A 17,788-nucleotide genomic window follows, 5' to 3' on the forward strand; every position below is an offset into this window, starting at 1 on the left:
CACACCTGTAATCCCAGCTACTCGAGAGGCTGAGGTGGGAGAATTGCTTGAACCCAAGAGGTAGAGGTTGGGGTGAGTCGAGATCTGCCACCGCACTCCAGCCCGGGTGACAGAGCGAGACTGCCTCAAAAAACAAAACAAAACAAAACTGGTCTGTATGAGTATAGAAACTGTTGGAGTCCTGTGAGTCCTTTCAGCAAGCAAACATGGAAGGTAATCAGAGCATGATGAACACAGCCTCCCATTGGCCTAGCTGTCTCTCTGCTTTATCCCTCAAAAGCATTTCCCAAAATAAATAAATCTATACATCTGATTGTGTCCTAGCCTCTGTTTCTCAGAAAACTTGAACAGGAACAGGGTATCAAGAGTGGCTGGAAAAGCACACAGTTTAGGATTGACTAATTTCTCACCTGGCTGGCAAGGAGTATCCCATCCCAAGTGGAATGTGGGGCACAGATAATGCCTGATTCAAGGTGGCCCAAAATATCCGAGTGGAGGGGAACACCTTTGCTGGTGAGATGATTCAGGCATTGAAAGACAGGGGAAAGACACTGCTTAAAAACACAGTGGAGTTGGCTGGTTATTAGTGCCCTGTATAGGAATAATGAAAAGCAAGAGTTAAACACATACCAGCTAAGTGGAGAGCCAGAGCCCTCATTGGTAGCTTACAAAGAGGCCATCATTGCCTTTACGAAGAGTGAACACAGCTGAGGAGCAAACTCAGGTCTTAATGTTACTGAACAGAATTGGGGTCCGCTTGTCTGGTGCAATAAGGCCAAAACAACCACACTGAGGTTTGCAGCAGGAGAAAGGAGGGAGTTTATTTGCAGGGTGCCAAGTGAGAATCAAGCAGCTCTTGCTTAAATCTTGACCTCCCTGATGGGTTGAAAGTAAGGACATTTTGTTTTGTTCTTTGAGACAGGATCTCGCTCTGTCACCCACGCTGGAGTGTGGTGGTGCAATCATAGCTCACTGCAACCTCAGACTCCCGGGGTCAAGCGATCCTCCCATCTCAGCTTCCCAAGTAGCTAGGGCTATAGGCATGTGCCACCATAACTGGCTAGTTTAAAATTTTTTGTAGAGATCTGGGGCAGGTGTGTAGGGGGGTGGGGTCTTGCTATTTTGCCCAGGCTGATCTTGAACACTTGGCCTCAAGAAATCCTCCTGCCTCAGCCTCCCAAGGTGCTGGGATTACAGACATGAGCCACTGTGCCTGGCCTGAAAGAAAGAATTTTTAAAGGCAGGGATAGGTTTTAGGAAAGCAGAAGTTACAGGCAAAATCATAAATCAATACATGGAGATTATATACTGTTTTGGCCTAAAAGGGTGGGATATCTTGAAGTGGGGGCTTACAGGTCACTGATAGACTCAAGATTTTCTGATTTGCAATTGGTAGAGGATGAGAAGTTTTGTTTAAAAATTTGGGGTCAGCAGCAAAGAATGTTAGCTCTGGCTTGTGGGCATGACCTCCTCCAGGCCCCTCAGGAAGAAATTGAGAACAAAGAAGTCCAGTCCTCAGCTCCCTGTTCTCTGAGGTCTAAAGTGCCAGCAGATCCATTTGATAGGGGTTTGAGTTCCTGAAAAATAACTCAGTGACATATGTTAAGATGTTATCTTTAGTTTCTGTAGGGGAACCAAACATCCTGTGATTCTAACTACTGTTTTAAACTACCATTACCTTCTTGCTTATCAAGTTGCTTATTTACTTTTCAAGAGTAGCTAGGAGCCTGGAATTTCCCTTGAAGTAATTCACCATTTTCCTTTATTTCCATGCTCGAGGTGCCTGAAGGCTCAAAAAGGGGGGGTCCCTGCTCCCTCTCATTAATAGTTAAAGTCATTGAGTTCCAGAGGCATTTAAATGGTCAGCCAAGGCTGGGCACGGTGGCTCACACCTGTAATCCCAGCACTTTGGGAGGCCAAGGCAGGCAGATCACTTGAGGTCAGGAGTTCGAGACCAGCCTGGCCAACATGGTAAAACCCAGTCTCTACAAAAAATACAAAAATTAGCTGGGCGTGGTGGTGCGTGCCTGTAATCCTAGCTACTGGGCAGGCTGAGGCACGAGAATCACTTAAACTGGGGAGGCAGAAGTTGCACTGAGCTGAGATCACACCACTGCACTCCAGCCTGGGCAACAGAGCGAGATTCCATCTCAAAAAAAAAAAAAAATAAGTAAATAAGAATAAAAAATAAATGCTTAGCCAAGACAAGTTGTTTACACAACCTCAGAGCCCTGGTTGAGAAAACCTGGGACCCGGACACGCAGGATGGAGACATCTGGGGATGTGCCCTAAAGGATTCGTCTCTGCAGACTCAAAGGTCACATACAGAGGTATCCAGCCTCCTCCCCGGCCCGGCGCGCTGGCTCACACTGTAATCCCAGCACTTTGGGAGGCCGAGGCGGGTGGATCACAAGGTCAGGAGATCGAGACCATCCTGGCTAACACGGTGAAGCCCCATCTCTATGAAAAATACAAAAAATTAGCCGGGCGTAGTGGCGGGCACCTGTAGTCCCAGCTACTGGGGAGGCTGAAGCAGGAGAATGGCGTGAATCCAGAAGGCGGAGCTTGCAGTGAGCCGAGATCGCGCCACTGCACTCCAGCCTGGGAGACAGAGACTCTGTCTCAAAAAAAAACAAACAAAAAAATTGAAACATACAATTCAGTAAAGTGCACAAATCTTTAGTGTGTAACATCTTGACAATTTGTTTCTTTTTAAAATCAACTATTATTGAGATAAAGGTTATATATAATAAAATGTACCTATTTTTAGTGTATGGTTTGATGAATTTTGACATCTATGTATATATCATCATAATTAAGATACATAACATCTCCATCACTAACAAAATTTTCCTCATACTCCTTTGTAGTCAGTCCTACCCCTCCCAGTACTAGGCAAACACTGGTCTGCTTTTTGTCACTATATAGTAGTTTTTCCTGTTCTAGGACTTTATATTAAAAAATCCTACTATATATATGTATTATACACACACACACACACACACACACACACACACACACACACACACTTTTTCGGATCTGGATTCTTTAGCTCATCAATAAAGTTTTCAAGATCCATTCATGTTGTTGTGTACCGTGTCTATCAGAAGTTTGCTCCTTTTTATTGCTGAGTAGTATTCCCTTGTATGGACAAACCAATTTGCTTATCTATTTGCCTATAGATGGATATATATTTTTTGAGATGGAGTTTCGTTCTTGTCGCCCAGGCTGGAGTGCATTGGCATGATCTTGGCTCACTGCAACCTCTGCCTCCAGGGTTCAAGGGATTCTGCTGCCTCAGCCTCCCAAGTAGCTGACATTACAGGTGCTCACCACCATGCCCAGCTAATTTTTGTATTTTTAGTAGAGACGGGGTTTCACCATGTTGGCCAGGCTGGTCTTGAACCCCCAACCTCAGGTGATCCGCCCACCTTAGCTTCCCAAAGTGCTGGAATTACAGGCATGAGCCACCTTGCCCGGCTAGATGTGTATTTGGTTTTAATACCCATCCACAAATATTCATGGCAGCTATTATTAATAAAACTATTATTAATAAAGCTGCCATGAATATGCATGTACAAGTCTTTTGGGGCTCATGGGATTTCATTCTCTTGGGTAAATACCTAGGAATGGAATGGTTGGGTCATATGGTGGGTACACATTTAACTTTATAAGAACCTGCCAAATGGATTTCCAAGGTGGCTGTGCCATTTGACATCCCTATCAATTCTGGCCACTCTATATTCTCTTCAGCGGTTGGTAATGTCAGATTTTTGACTTTTTAAAATGTGTGTGCCCTTCTGATAGGTATGTAATGATATTGATTTCTAGATTCTTTTGTGGTCAAATAAAATATTCTATATTGTGGGCCAGGAGCAGTGGCTCACAGCTATAATCCCAGCACTTTGCAAGGCTGAGGTGGGCAGATGATTTGAGGTCAGGAGTTTGAGACCAGCCTGACCAACATGGTGAAACTTCCTCTCTATTAAAAATACAAAGAAATTAGCTGGGCGTTGTGGTGCACACCTGTAGTCCCAACTACTTGGGAGTCTGAGGCAGGAGAATCGCTTGAGCCGGGAGGCTAAGGTTGCAGTGAGCTGAGATTGCGCCACTGCATTCCAGCCTAGGCAACAGAGCAAGACTCCGTCTCAAAAACCAAAACCAAAACAAAAACAAAACAGAACTCTATATTGTGACAGTCTTTTTCACTGTAAGATTTGTTTCATGCCCAGGACATGGACTGTCTTGGTGAATGTCACATTTGCACTTGAAAAAAAAATGTGTTTTTGCCTTTTTTTTTTTTTTTTTTTGAGACGGATTCTCACTCTGTTGCCCAGGCTGGAGTGCAGTGGCACGATCTCGGCTCAATGCAACCTCCGCCTCCCAGGTTCAAGTGATTCTCCTGCCTCAGCCTCCTGAGTAGCTGGGACTATGGCATGTGCTGCCATGCTTGGCTAATTTTTTGTTTTTGTTTTGTTTTGTAGAGATGGGGTTTCTCCATGTTGCCCAGGCTTGCATCCATTTATTCTTTTTTTTTTGAGAAGGAGTTTTGCTCTTGTTGCCTGGGCTGGAGTGCAATGGCGCCATCTCGGCTCATCACAACCTCCGCCTCCTGGGTTCAAGTGATTCTCCTGCCTAAGCATCGTAAGTAGCTGGGGTGACAGATATGCGCCACCATGTCCGGCTAATTTTGTGTTTTTAGTAGAGATGGGGTTTCTCCATGTTGGTCAGGCTGCTCTCGAACTCCTGACTTCTGGTGATCTGCCCGCCTCGGCTTCCCAAAGTGCTGGGATTACAGGCGTGAGCCACCTTGCCTGGTCCATTTATTCTTAATCTGTTGTCTTTATATTCAAATTAGATTTCTTTATAGAGTATATAGTTTTGTCTCACTCTTTTTTTTTTTAGGGTCTTCCTGTGTCGCCCAGGCTGGAGTGCAGTGATGTGATCTTGGCTCACTGCAACCTCCGCCTCCCGGGTTCAAGTGATTCTCATGCCTCAGCCTCCCGAGTAGCTGGGATTACAGGCATGTGCCACCACACCCGGCTAATTTTTGTATTTTTAGTAGTGATGGGTTTCACCATGTTGGTCAGGATGGTCTCAATCTCTTGACCTCGTGATATGCCTGCCTCAGTCTCCCAAAGTGCTGGGATTACAGGCGTTAGCCACTGTGCCCAGTCTCATTTTTTTCTTAAAGGTCAATGAGATACAATTCGTTAAGAATAAAAATATATTGTTTCGCCAGGTGCAGTGGCTCATGCCTGTAATCTTGGCACTTTGGGAGGCCGAGGTGGTGCATCATTTGAATCCAGGAGTTTGAGACCAGCCTGCCCAACATGGGGAAACCCCATCTCTACTAAAAATACAAAAATTAGCTGGGTGTGGTGGTGCAAGCCTGTAGTCCCAGCTACTCGGGAGGCTGAGGCACGAGAATCACTTAAGCCTGGGAGGCGGAGGTTGCAGTGAGTCGAGATTGCACCACTGCACTCCAGCCTGGGTGACACAGCAAGACACAGTTTCAAAAAAAAAAAAAAATTAGCCAATGTGGTGGCCTGTGCCTGTAATCCCAGCTACTCGGGAGACTGAGGCAGGAGAACCGCTCGAACCTGGGAAGTAGAGGCTGCAGAGACCCAAGAGGGCACTGCATCCAGCCTGGGTGACAGAGCGAGATTCTGTCTCAATAAAAAAAAAATAATAATAATCAATAAAAATACATCGTTTCAAACTTAGAATAATTTAATATTCTCTTTATTATTTCACATGTATCTGGAAATGGAATAGATACCTGTTCTCATCCTGTCCCGAGGCAGCGTTCCAGCAACTGGTACACAGTTCCCAGATAGAGTCAAAGTGACTTTCCTCTTGCAACCATTTCCATTGCCAAAAAAAAATTTGTTTTCATATATTTCAAGAGTAGCTTCAGATTAATACCTCTCAGAACAATCTCGTCCTAAAGGCCAACTTGGTTTAGAGCCTTTAACTGCAAATAATTTCCAGGCGACACTGACGACCAACATAAGGTAAATAACATATAGGCACATTTCAGTTCTATGGATTTCACTTTCATATTTTAAGTCCATCACTTTATACCTTCAGCATCAACATTAAAATAGAACCTAAGAAGATTTCTGTTTGAGCAACATTCTGTATAAGTATCTCCACCTCTACCCCACTTGCAATCAGACTAGATTAATTCGCTTTCAATTATAATAACTGATAACTTTAATAGATTTTTAATCTAATAGTTTAACAGCTTTTAATTATAAAACTTATTCTCAATTATAATTTATAATTTTTTAAATTTAATTTTTTTTGAGACAGGGTCTTGCTCTGTCACCCAGGTTGGAGTGCAATGGCACCATCACAACTTACTGCAGCCTCAACCTCCTGGGCTCAATCAATTCTCCCACCTCAGCCTCGCCAGTAGCTGAGACTACAATTGTATGTCATCATACCTGACTAATTTTTTAAATTTTTTGTAGAGACAAGGCCTCGCTATGTTGCCCAGGCTGGCCTCGAACTTCTGGGCTCAAGTGATCCTCCCACCTCAGTCTCCCAAAGTGCTGGTGTTACGGGCTTTAGCCACTGCACCTGGCATGTAATTTACAGTTAAAAAGACTAGTTCAAGTACTTACGTTGATGAATCCCATACAACGCCAAAACAAAGGAAAATTATTTTCAATATAATTAACTGCAGATACATGGCTTAGTAAGACTACTAAAACAGCTCATGCCATGTATTTAAAAACAAAAACAAAAACAAAACCAAAACATGCCTGAGGCAAGGAGATTGCGGCTGCAGTGAGCTGTGATTGCCCCAGCCTGGGTGACAGAGTGAGATACTATCTCTTAAAAACAGAAAAAAAATATGAGAAAAAAAAAAGCTGTACTGAGATGGATTTTAAAATAATCTCAGAAAATAGAAAAATTATTAATAATCTTTACAGCTTTTGATTACATATCTTCATAATGATAATTTTAATCACAGGTCTCAAATTTTGTTGCAAATATATTGCCATTAGGTCTCTAATCGTAGATTATCTTTTGTTGAATATTCTGCTGATAAATAAACAACTGCTTAACATTCCAATCAAATGTATTCTCACAATTAACTACAAGACTGGTGCCACTACTGGGAAACGAGCTGAGTTAATCAGCAGTTACATCAAATGTAATGAATCCCAAATCACTTCTTTCTCTCGGTCCGTTGAAGTCATCTACGTTTTTCAGCTTGATCGGCGAGTCATTGCCACCACACCAGGATGCTTCCGTCTTTGAAGGCAGTGGTGATGGTGAAAGCAGCTAAATATGAGCGCCACCATCAGGCTGAGAAGCGGCAGAGAGTTCACCTGCGACAACCACCGCGTTCATCTCCCACGACCCTGTGTCCACATGCACGCTTGGGCTCCTGTTTCAGGAGTGTATCACGTATCTTTAAATATTGTTATGCTACTTTACATATCATGTGAGAACCTTTTAATAATGCAACTCCATTTTCCCTTTGGAACCTTTGTGCTATTGTTTTAAGACATTTCATTTCCATTTCCATTAGAAAGTCCAAAATATATTTTTATATTTGCTTTAAATGGTCAATTATCTTTTTAGAGAAATTCTTTTAAATGAAAAAAGTATTTTATATTTACCATGTATTTACATCTCTTTCTTTCTTTTTTTTTTTTTTTTTTTTTTTTTTTTTGAGATGGAGTCTTGCTCTGTCGCCCAGGCTGGAGTGCAGTGGCACAATCTCGGCTCACTGCAAGCTCTGCCTCCTGGGTTCATGCCATTCTCCTGCCTCAGCCTCCCGGGTAGCTGAGACTACAGGCGCCCGCCACCACACCCGGCTAATTTTTTGTATTTATAGTAGAGATGGGGTTTCACCGTATTAGCCAGGATGGTCTCGATCTCCTGATCTCGTGATCCGCCCGCTTTGTCCTCCCAAAATGCTGGGATTACAGGCATGAGCCACCGCGCCAGGCCACATCTCGTTATTTCTTTGTGTAGATCTCATTTTTCTATCACCCAGGCTGGAGTGCAGTGACACAATCACGGCTCACTGAAACCCCAAACTCCTGGGCTCAAGCAATCCCTCTATCTTTAGCCTCCTGAGTAGCTGGGACTAAAGGTGTGTGCCACCATAACCAGCTAATTTTTCTCTATTTTTGGTAGAGATTGTGTCTCCCTAGTTGCCCAGGCTTGTCTTGAACTCCTGGCCTGAGGCAATCCTCTCCCTACTGCCTCCCAAAATGCTGGGATTGGCTGGGCGCAGTGGCTCATGCCTGTAATCCCAGCACTTTGGAAGGCCGACGGGGGCAGATCACTTGAGGTCAGGAGTTCAAGACCAGCCTGGCCAACATGGCGAAACCCCATCTCTATTAATATAAAAAATATTGAAAAAACAAGGCAACAACAAAAAGCCCAAAGTGCTGGGATTACATGCATGAGCCACCGTGCCCAGCCAAAAAAATATTTCTTATAATGCAGTTCTCTGGAAATGACCTCACAGCTTTTATTTATCTGAAAATGTCTTTCTTTTCTTTTCTTCTTTTTTTTTTTGAGATGGAGTCTTGCTCTGTCGGCCAGGCTGGAGTGCAGTGGCATGATCTCAACTCACCGCAACCTCTGCCTCCCAGGTTCAAGTGATTCTGTTCTCCTGCCTCAGCCTCCCCAGTAGCTGGGATTACAGGCGCATGCCACCATGCCTGGCTAATTTTTGTATTTTTAGTAGAGACAGGGTTTCACCATTGTTGGCCAGGCCGGTCTCAAACTCCTGACCTCAAGCAATCCGCCCACCTTGGCCTCCCAAAGTGTTGGGATTACAGGCGTGAGCCACTGCACCTGGCCACAACGTTGGTACTTTTGATATTTGTCATTTTTTTTCCCTTCACACTCACAGACTCAGGTCACAACTTTTGACATTTGGATTGACAAAGGCTTGGCACTTGTTGACATGTCTTTGTTGTGGAGGCCTTTCCTGTGCACTGTGGGATGTTTAACAGCATCCCTGCTGCTATGGTCTGAATGTTTGTGTCTCTCCCAAATTAATATGTTGAAGTCTAACACTAATAGTATTAGAGGAGGTGGGGCATTTGGGATTGGTGTCCTTATGAAAGAGGCCCCAGAGAGCTGCCTTGTCCCCTTTCGCCATGTGAGAAAGCAGCGAGGACACATTCTCTAAACCAGGAAGCGGGCTCTCATCAGACACCAAATCTGCCAGTGCCTTGATTTAGGTCCTCCCAGCCTCCAGAACTGTGAGAAATACATTTCTATTATTTATAAACTACCCAGTGTTTTGTTATAGCCACACAAATGGACTAAGACACCTGGCCTCTACCTTCTAGACAATGGTAGCATCTTCCCAGTCATGACAATATAAATTGTCTCCAGATATAGCAAAATATCCTCTGAGGAGTAAACTCACCCCTGGTTGAGAACTGCTGTTCTAGGTCTATTTCAGTTCTACTCCTAAGGTGTAACCCTTCACGGATCTTTACCACATATCCTGAGTGCTTCATCAGGTCTCTTCACTCAGAGTTGGAACTCAAACATACCCCAGTAGTGTGTGGGCTCTGGGAACTGTCCAACTTACATTTCCCCATAGTGATTTTTTGCTTGGCTTTGTGGAGTTTCCTGTTAGAGATACAGCTTAATATTTAGCACAAGACTCCAGGGCACTGTTATGCAGATTTCCTGGGCTCTTTCTCTGGACTCTTTTCTCTGGACTCTTTTCTCTGTGTTACTTTGCCTTGCAAATTCCAGCCACCTTAGCCTCCTGAAACCAATCTCTGTCCTTCCACTTGGTGAAACGACTATATTCTGTTTAGGGTCCCTCTTCTTGCACCACAGCAGTCTGGGAAGTATCTCCAGGCAGACAGCCTAGGTCATTTTTGGACTCATTCCATTTATTTTCCTTCTCACAGTCTTGAATTGCCTATAGTACATGTATGCACATTTATAGTACGTGTATGAACATTTGTTTCATATACTTTGCCCAGTTTCCTTATAGCAGGAGGGCATGTTTGGTACTTGTTACTCTGTCAGGGCTGGAAACAGAAGTCTCCCTCAATAATTACATTTTTAAACATTTCATCTATTAACACGCCCTGTTGATGTTGGTCTTCCTTCCTGTCACTCTTTACTACTTATCTTTTCTAAACACGTAATTACTGAGTAGGCCAAGAAAGACATTTCGAGTAAATGCTACTTTGTTTTCTTTGAGATTACCTTTTCTAAAATGCGTCAGATCTCTATTTTGCTTTTGGGCAATCACATTCATCCTTGGGTAAATACTGACCATATCCATTATTCGCTGTACCCAAGGCAGATACACTTGCATTTCAAATTAGAGGTAAGCAGAATGGCCCTCTGTTCATTGATATAGGAAAATGATGGGCCAGGAAAATGATTAGCCAGGTGTGATGGCTCCCACCTGTAATCCCAGCACTTTAGGAGGCTGAGGCAAGAGGATCACTCGCGTCCAGGAGTTTGAGACCAGCCTGGGCAACAAAGTGAGACTTTGTCTCTACAAAAATTAGCCAGGGGTGGTGTTTGTACCTGTAGTCCCAGCTACTTGGGACGCTGAACTGGGAAGATCAGTTGAGCCCAGGAGGTGGGGGCTGCATTGAGCCATGATCATGCCACTGCACTCCAGGCTGGGTGACAGCGAGAGCCTGTCTCAAAAAAATAAAATAAAATAAAATAAAAATAAATAAAATAAAATAAAAGACAGACTTAAGATTGAGATAGACCCCATCCCCTTCCACCGTTTGAGGACATAACAAGAAGGTGGCATCTATGAACCAGGAGACAGGCCCTCACTAGATACTGAACCCGCTGCATCTTAATCTTGGTCTTCCCAGCTCCAGAACTGTGAGAAATAAAGGTCTGTTGTTTATCAGCTACCAAGTCCACGGTATTCTGTTATAGCAGTCCAGACGGATGAAGACGATAATAGTAGTAGTTAACATTTACAGACTACCCACCACACACCAGTCACTAGTTAACACTTTACCTACACGTTTCTCAGTTATCCTCACAACCTTTTGAGAGGGCCAGCCTTATTATCTCCATTTTACAAATGTACCAAGAGTTGAAGCAACTTTCCAGGGTCACACGGCCAGCAAGCAGCAGTCAGGTGGCTCATGTTCCTCACCACGGCACGGCTGTGACAGCTCCACTGTCTCTACAACATGGGAACTAAGCTTTACAAAGGCTCTCTCTTTCAGCGAAGCTTCTACATGGTGCCCGTTTATTAATTTTAAAATGTAAAAGTCCCTAACATTGAAATGAGTGATATAATAATTGTATTACTCACTCTCGAGCTTTTTCATACATTTTTCTGTTTGAATGGAATAATTTGCATTTTTTGAAATGGAAAACAATTAGTCACACATCAAATTCTACTGCATCACTAATACACTGTCTCACGAGCATACTACTAGGAATTATTTGGCCTGCCACGGCTGCCAGGGATCTACAATTAAGAATTCACCCACCATGTTGTCTTTAAGTCTCATTGCATTTCCTATGCCCAGATAAATCCTCCGTCCCTAGTTGATTCAAGAAATATTTATTGCATGCATCTTGCATGCAGGATAAGTACTCTCCGGTTGTTGGTTTTTGTTTTTTTTTTTTTTCTGTTTTGAAAGCAAATCTTGTACTTTGGTTGCAAGTGTTCTTAAATTTATTGTGTCACCTGCATAAGCAACTGTATTTAGTATTTAGTAAATACAGACTAGGTATTTAGTAACTATCTGTGCATTCACTGACTCCCACCCCTAGTCCTGGAACTTGTTCTTTCTCCTACTACCTTAGTTCTTTAATTCTAATCCTTCCCCTGGGCCTCTGTGTTGAGGAAACCATATTACATCTCCATTAACCATCAGTGTCCTTAAGTTCTCAGTTATTTAGTACCTCCTCTTAATTTGTTCCTGTATCATTCTCATTCCACTTCTAAAGCATAATTTCCTCTCAAACTATGTGGATTTTTCTGTATATTTAGCTCTTGGTTTTTCTAATCCCCTCCCCCTCCCTTCCCCTCATGTTTTGCTTCGTTTGCTCGTCATACATTCCCGTTCCTATTCCTTTAGGGAGAAAACTGACACACATACACACTCACTGAGGCCTCCCTCCAGTAGGGATTTTTTTTTTTTTTCTTCTGAGACAGAGTCTTGCTCTGTCACCCAGGCTGGAGTGCAGTGGCATGATCTAGGCTCACTGCAACCTCTGCCTCCCAGGCTCAAGTGATTCTTGTGCCTCAGCCTCTTGAATAGCTGGGATTACAGGTGCATGCCACCATGTCTGGGTAAATTTTGTATTTTTAGTAGAGACGGGCTTTCACCATGTTGGCCAGGCTGGTCTTGAACTCCTGACTTCAAGTGATCCACCTGCCTCAGCCTCCAAGAGTGCTCACACCACCACGCCTGGCTTTTTTTTTTTTTTTTGAGAAAGGGTCTTGTTCTGTCACCCAGGCTGGAGTGCAGTGACGCAATCATGGCTCACTGCAGCCTCAACCTCCTGGGCTCAAGTGATCCTCCCTCTTCAGCATTCCAAGTAGCTGGGACTACAGGTAACTGCCACCACACTGACTATTTTTTGTAGAGATGGGGTTTCATCATGTTGCCCTGGCTGGTCTTGAACTCCTGGGCTCAAGTGATCCACTGCCTCAGCCTCCCTAAGTGCTGGGATCACAGGTGCATGCCACTATGCCTGGCTAATTTTTAATTTTTTGTAGAGATGGGGTCTTGCCATGTTGCCTAGGCTGGTCTTGAACTTCTGAGTTCATGCAATCATACAGGCATGAATCACTGCACCCAGCTGGGAAATCTTTCAAAGTCCTTTATGTATTGAGAATTCTTCACTGTATCAGTTATACCTTGTGTTGTAAATAACAGAATCTCCTCACTTGAATGGATTTGGTTTCCGGTAATGAGAATCCTGGAGGAGGACGTCTTCAGGTTGGTGGATGTGCAGTTTGGGGAGGCTACCAGGGACCTAGGTGTACTCTCTCCTTACTCTCCCTTCCCCCAGCACATCAGCTTGTCCTCGGGAAAGCTCTTCTTAGGGCACTGATGGTAATGACACATCTAGGAATCCCGACATCAGCATGCCCTTATTGTACCATCTCAGCTCACTGGAGCCTAGACCTCCTGGGCTCAAGCAATCCTCCCATCTCAACCTCCCAAGTAGCTGGGGTCACAGGCACATGCCACCATGCTCGGCTAATTTTTTAGTTTTTTTTTTTTTTTTTTGTAGAGACAAGGTCTCACTAGATTGCTCAGGCTGGTTTTGAATGCCTGGGCTCAAGTAATTCTCCTGCCACAGCCTTCCAAACTGCTGGGATTACAGGCATGATGAGCCACCACACCTGGCCACATGCACTTTTTTAACTAATGCACTAGTAAGGGCGACGGGACAACCATGATTGATTTAGACCAGAGGTGTCAAGTTAGCAACCAAGTGCCGGGGGTATGTGGAATCACCTGGGTAGCTTTAAAAACCACTGATGCCTGAGTGTCCATGCCCTCATCATCCATTTTCATTGGTGATATGGTTTGGCTGTGTCCCCACCCAAATCTCATCTTGAATTCCCACATGTTGTGGGAGGAACTTGGTGGGAGGTAATTGAATCATTGGGGCAGATCTTTCCTGTGCTGTTCTCGTAATAGTGAATAAGTCTCACAAGATCTGATGGTTTAAAACATGGGAGTTTCTCTGCACAAGCTCTCTCTTTGCTTACTGCCATCCATGTAAGACGTGACTTGCTCCTCCTTGCCTTCCACCATGATTGTGAGGCTTCCCCAGACACATAGAACTCTAAGTCCAATTAAACCTCTTTCTTCTGTAGATTGTCCAGTCTTGAGTATGTCTTTATCAGCAGCATGAACATGGACTAATACAGTAAATTGGTACCTGTAGAGTGGGGGTGCTGCTGGAAAGATATCTGAAAATGTGGAAGTGACTTTGGAAATGGGCAACAGGCAGAGGTTGGAACAGTTGGAGAGCTCAGAAGACAGGAAAATGTGGGAAAGTTTAGAACTCCCTTTAGTTTAGACTTGTTGAATGACTTTGACCAAAATACCGATAATGATATGGACAATGAAATCTAGGCTGAGGTGGTCTCAGATAAAGATGAAGAACTTGCTGGGGACTGGAACAAAGGTGACTCTTGTTATGTTTTAGCAAAGAGGCTGGCAGCGTTTTGCCCCTGCCCTAGAGATTTGTGGAAGTTTGAACTTGAGAGAGATGATTTAGGGTAGCTGGTGGAAGAAAGTTCTAAGCAGCAAAACATTCAAGAGGTGACTTGGGTGCTGTTAAAGGCATTCAGTTTTATAAGGGAAGCAGAGCATAACAGTTCAGAAAATTTGCAGCCTGACAATGTGATAGAAAAGAAAATCCCATTTTCTGAGGAGAAATTCAAGTTGGCTATAAAAATTTGCAAAAGTAATGGGGGGCCGAATGTTAACCTGCAAGACAATGTGGAAAATGGCCCCAGGGCATGTCAGAGGTCTTCACAGCAGCCCCTCCCATCACAGGCCCAGAGACCTATGAGGAAAAAATGGTTTCGTGGGTTGGGCCCAAGGTCCCCATGCTGTGTGCAGCCTAGGAACTTGGTGCCCTGCATTCCAGCCACTCTAGCCGTGGCTAAAAGGGGCCAAGGTACAGCTTGGGCTGTTGCTTCAGAGGGTGGAAGCCCCAAGCCTTGGCAGTTTCCATGTGGTGTTGAGCCAGTGGGTGCATATAAGTCAAGAACTGAGGTTTGGGAACCTCCACCTAGATTTCAGAGGATGTATGGAAACACCTGGATGTCCAGGCAGAAGTTTGCTGCAGGGGCAGGGCGCTCATGGAGAACATCTGCTAGGGCAGTGTGAAAGGGAAATGTGGGGTCGGAGCCCCCACACAGAGTCCCTACTGGGGCACTACCTAGTGGAGCTGTTAGAAGAGGGCCACCATTCTTCAGACCCCAGAATGGTGTATCTACAGCTTGCACCATGTGCTTGGACAAGCCGCAGATGGTCAACAACAGCATATGAAAGCAGCCAGGAGGGGGGCTATACCCTGCAAAGCCACAGGGGCAGAGCTGCCCAAGACCAAGGGGACCTACCTCCTGCATCAGTGTGACCTGGATGTGAGACCTGGAGTCAAAGAGATCATTTTAGAGCTTTAAGATTTGACTGCGCTGGGTGTGGTGGCTCACGCCTGTAATCCCAGCACTTTGGGAGGCTGAGGTGGGCAGATCATGAGGTCAGGAGTTTGAGACCAGCCTGCCCAACATACTGAATCCCTGTCTCTACTAAAAATACAAAAATTAGCCAGGTGGGGTGTCGGGCACCTGTAATCCCAGCTACTTGGGAGGCTGAGGCAGAAGAATTGCTTGAACCCGGAAGGTGGATGTTGCAGTGAGCCAAGATCATGCCATTCACTCCAGCCTGGGAGACAGTGCAAGACTCCATCTCAAAAAAAAAAAAAAAAAAAAAAGATTTGACTGTCCCACTGGATTTTGGACTTGCATGGGGCCTGCAGCCCCTTTGTTTTGGCCAATTTCTCCCATTTGGAATGGCTGTATTTACCCAATCCCTGTACCCTCATTGCATCTAGGAAGGAACTAACTTGCTTTTGATTTTACAGGCTCATAGGTGGAAGGGACTTGCCTTGTCTTGGATGAGACTTTGGAGTGTGGACTTTTGAGTTGATGCTGTAATGAGTTAAGATTTTGGAGGACTGTGGCTGGGCGTGGTGGCTCACGCCTGTAATCCCAGCACTTTGGGAGGCCAAGGTGGGTGGATCACGAGGTCAGGAGATTGAGACCATCCTGGCTAACACAGTGAAACCCCATCTCTACTAAAAGTACAAAAAAATTAGCCAGGCGTGGTGGCAGATGCCTGTAGTCCCAGCTACTCTAGAGGCTGAGGCAGAAGAATGGTGTCAGCCCAGGAGATGGAGCTTGTAGTGAGCCGAGCTCACACCACTGCACTGCAGCCTGAGCGACAGAGCTAGACTCTATCTCAAAAAAAAAAAAAAAAAAAAAAAAAAAAAAGATTTTGGAGGACTGTTGGGAAGGCATGATTGGTTTTGAAATGTAAGGAGATGAGATTTGGGAGGGGCCAGGGGCAGAATGATATGGTTTGGCTGTGTTCCCCACCCAAACCTCATAATGAATTCCCACGTGTTGTGAGAGGAACCTGGTGGGAGGTAATTGAACCATGGGGGCAAATCTTTCCTGTGCTGCTCTGGTGATAGTAAGTCTCATGAGATGTGATGGTTACTATAAGGGGGAGGTTTCCTGCAGAAGCTCTCTTTGCCTGCTACCATCCATGTAAGACATGATTTGCTCCTCCTTGCCTTTCACCATGATTATGAGGCTTCCCCAACCACATGGAACTGTAAGTCCAATTGAAACTCTTTCTTTTGTAAATTGCCTGGTCTTGGGTATGTCTTTATTGGTAGCATGAAAATTGACTAATACAATTGGTTTGGGATGTGCCTGGATGGGGGAGAAGGATTAAAAATTTCCCCAGGTGATTCTAATGTATAGCCAAGGTTGAGAATCATTGGCTTAGATTCCTCAGGATTTACGCTGAGTTGAGAGGGGTGAGGAGTAAATATCAGGAAAGAAATGGGACCAGGAAGGAGAGAAATGATTGTTGGGACAGATGAAAAATAGTGTCTGCTTCTCTCATGCATCTTTATCAAAAGTAAAGTATGCTTCATACATTTTTTCATTGATTCCTTTCCTCTTTCAGTATTTTTTGGGCTTCTACAATGTTCGGGAGATGAGAAATCAAAGGACACTGTTAGGAAATTAGAAGAAGTTATATAGGTCAAATAAAATAGAAAAAGTATACTGCCCCCAGGCAAACACAACCCCAAGGCAAGGGACTTGACTAGGGAAGAAAAGGCTGGATTTCAGTCCTCATTCCCTCCTTTGACTAGGCATCCTCATGCAGTGTGCAAACTCAGCTGTGCAAGGAAGCCAAAAGCATCCAAAGATAAACAAGACACAGGCCCTGCTTGTCAAGACCTCATCATCTGAACTGGGGAAACAACAGGTAAACATACCAACTGCTTTTGATAGTTTAAGATCCATCCTAGGGGTAGCCATAGAAAGTAGAAGGCATCTGAAAGTTACATTGTTAGATTACATCTTGTGGTTTTTCAGGAGACAAATGCTTTTTTTAGCCAATTTTCTAACAGAAGAGTGATTATATACGCATATATATTTTAGGAAACAGGTTCTCACTCTGTCGCCCGGGCTGAAGTTCAGTGATGTAGTGGGGCGATCATGGCTCCTTGCAGCCTCAACTTCCTGGATGCAAGAGATCCTCCCACCTCAGCCTTTTGAGTAACTTGGACTACAGGTGCTCACCACCACACCTGGATAATGTTTTAACTTTTGTTTTGTTTTGTTTTGTAGAGATGGGGTCTCACTGTGTTGCCCAGGCTGGTCTTGAACTCCTGGGCTCAAGTGATCCTTCTGCCTTGGCCTCTCAGAGTGCTGGGATTACAGGTAGGAGCCACTGTACCCGGCCTTGCATATCCTTATGTAATGACATCCTGCACAGCACTAATTCATTAGAAGGTTTTTTGTGTTTTTGAGACAGGGTCTCACTCTGTCACCCAGGCTGCAGTGCAGTGGTGCGATCTCAGCTCACTGCAACCTCTGCCTCCCGGGTTCAAGCAATTCTCCTGCCTCGGCCTCCTGAGTAGTTGGGATTACAGGTGCGTGTCACCACGCTTCGCTAACTTTTGTATTTTTGGTAGAGGTGGGTTTTCGCCATGTTAGCCAGGCTGGTCT

Source organism: Gorilla gorilla, chromosome 1 (genome assembly GCF_029281585.2).
Source record: "Gorilla gorilla gorilla isolate KB3781 chromosome 1, NHGRI_mGorGor1-v2.1_pri, whole genome shotgun sequence".
Classification (NCBI taxonomy): Eukaryota; Metazoa; Chordata; class Mammalia; order Primates; family Hominidae; genus Gorilla; species Gorilla gorilla.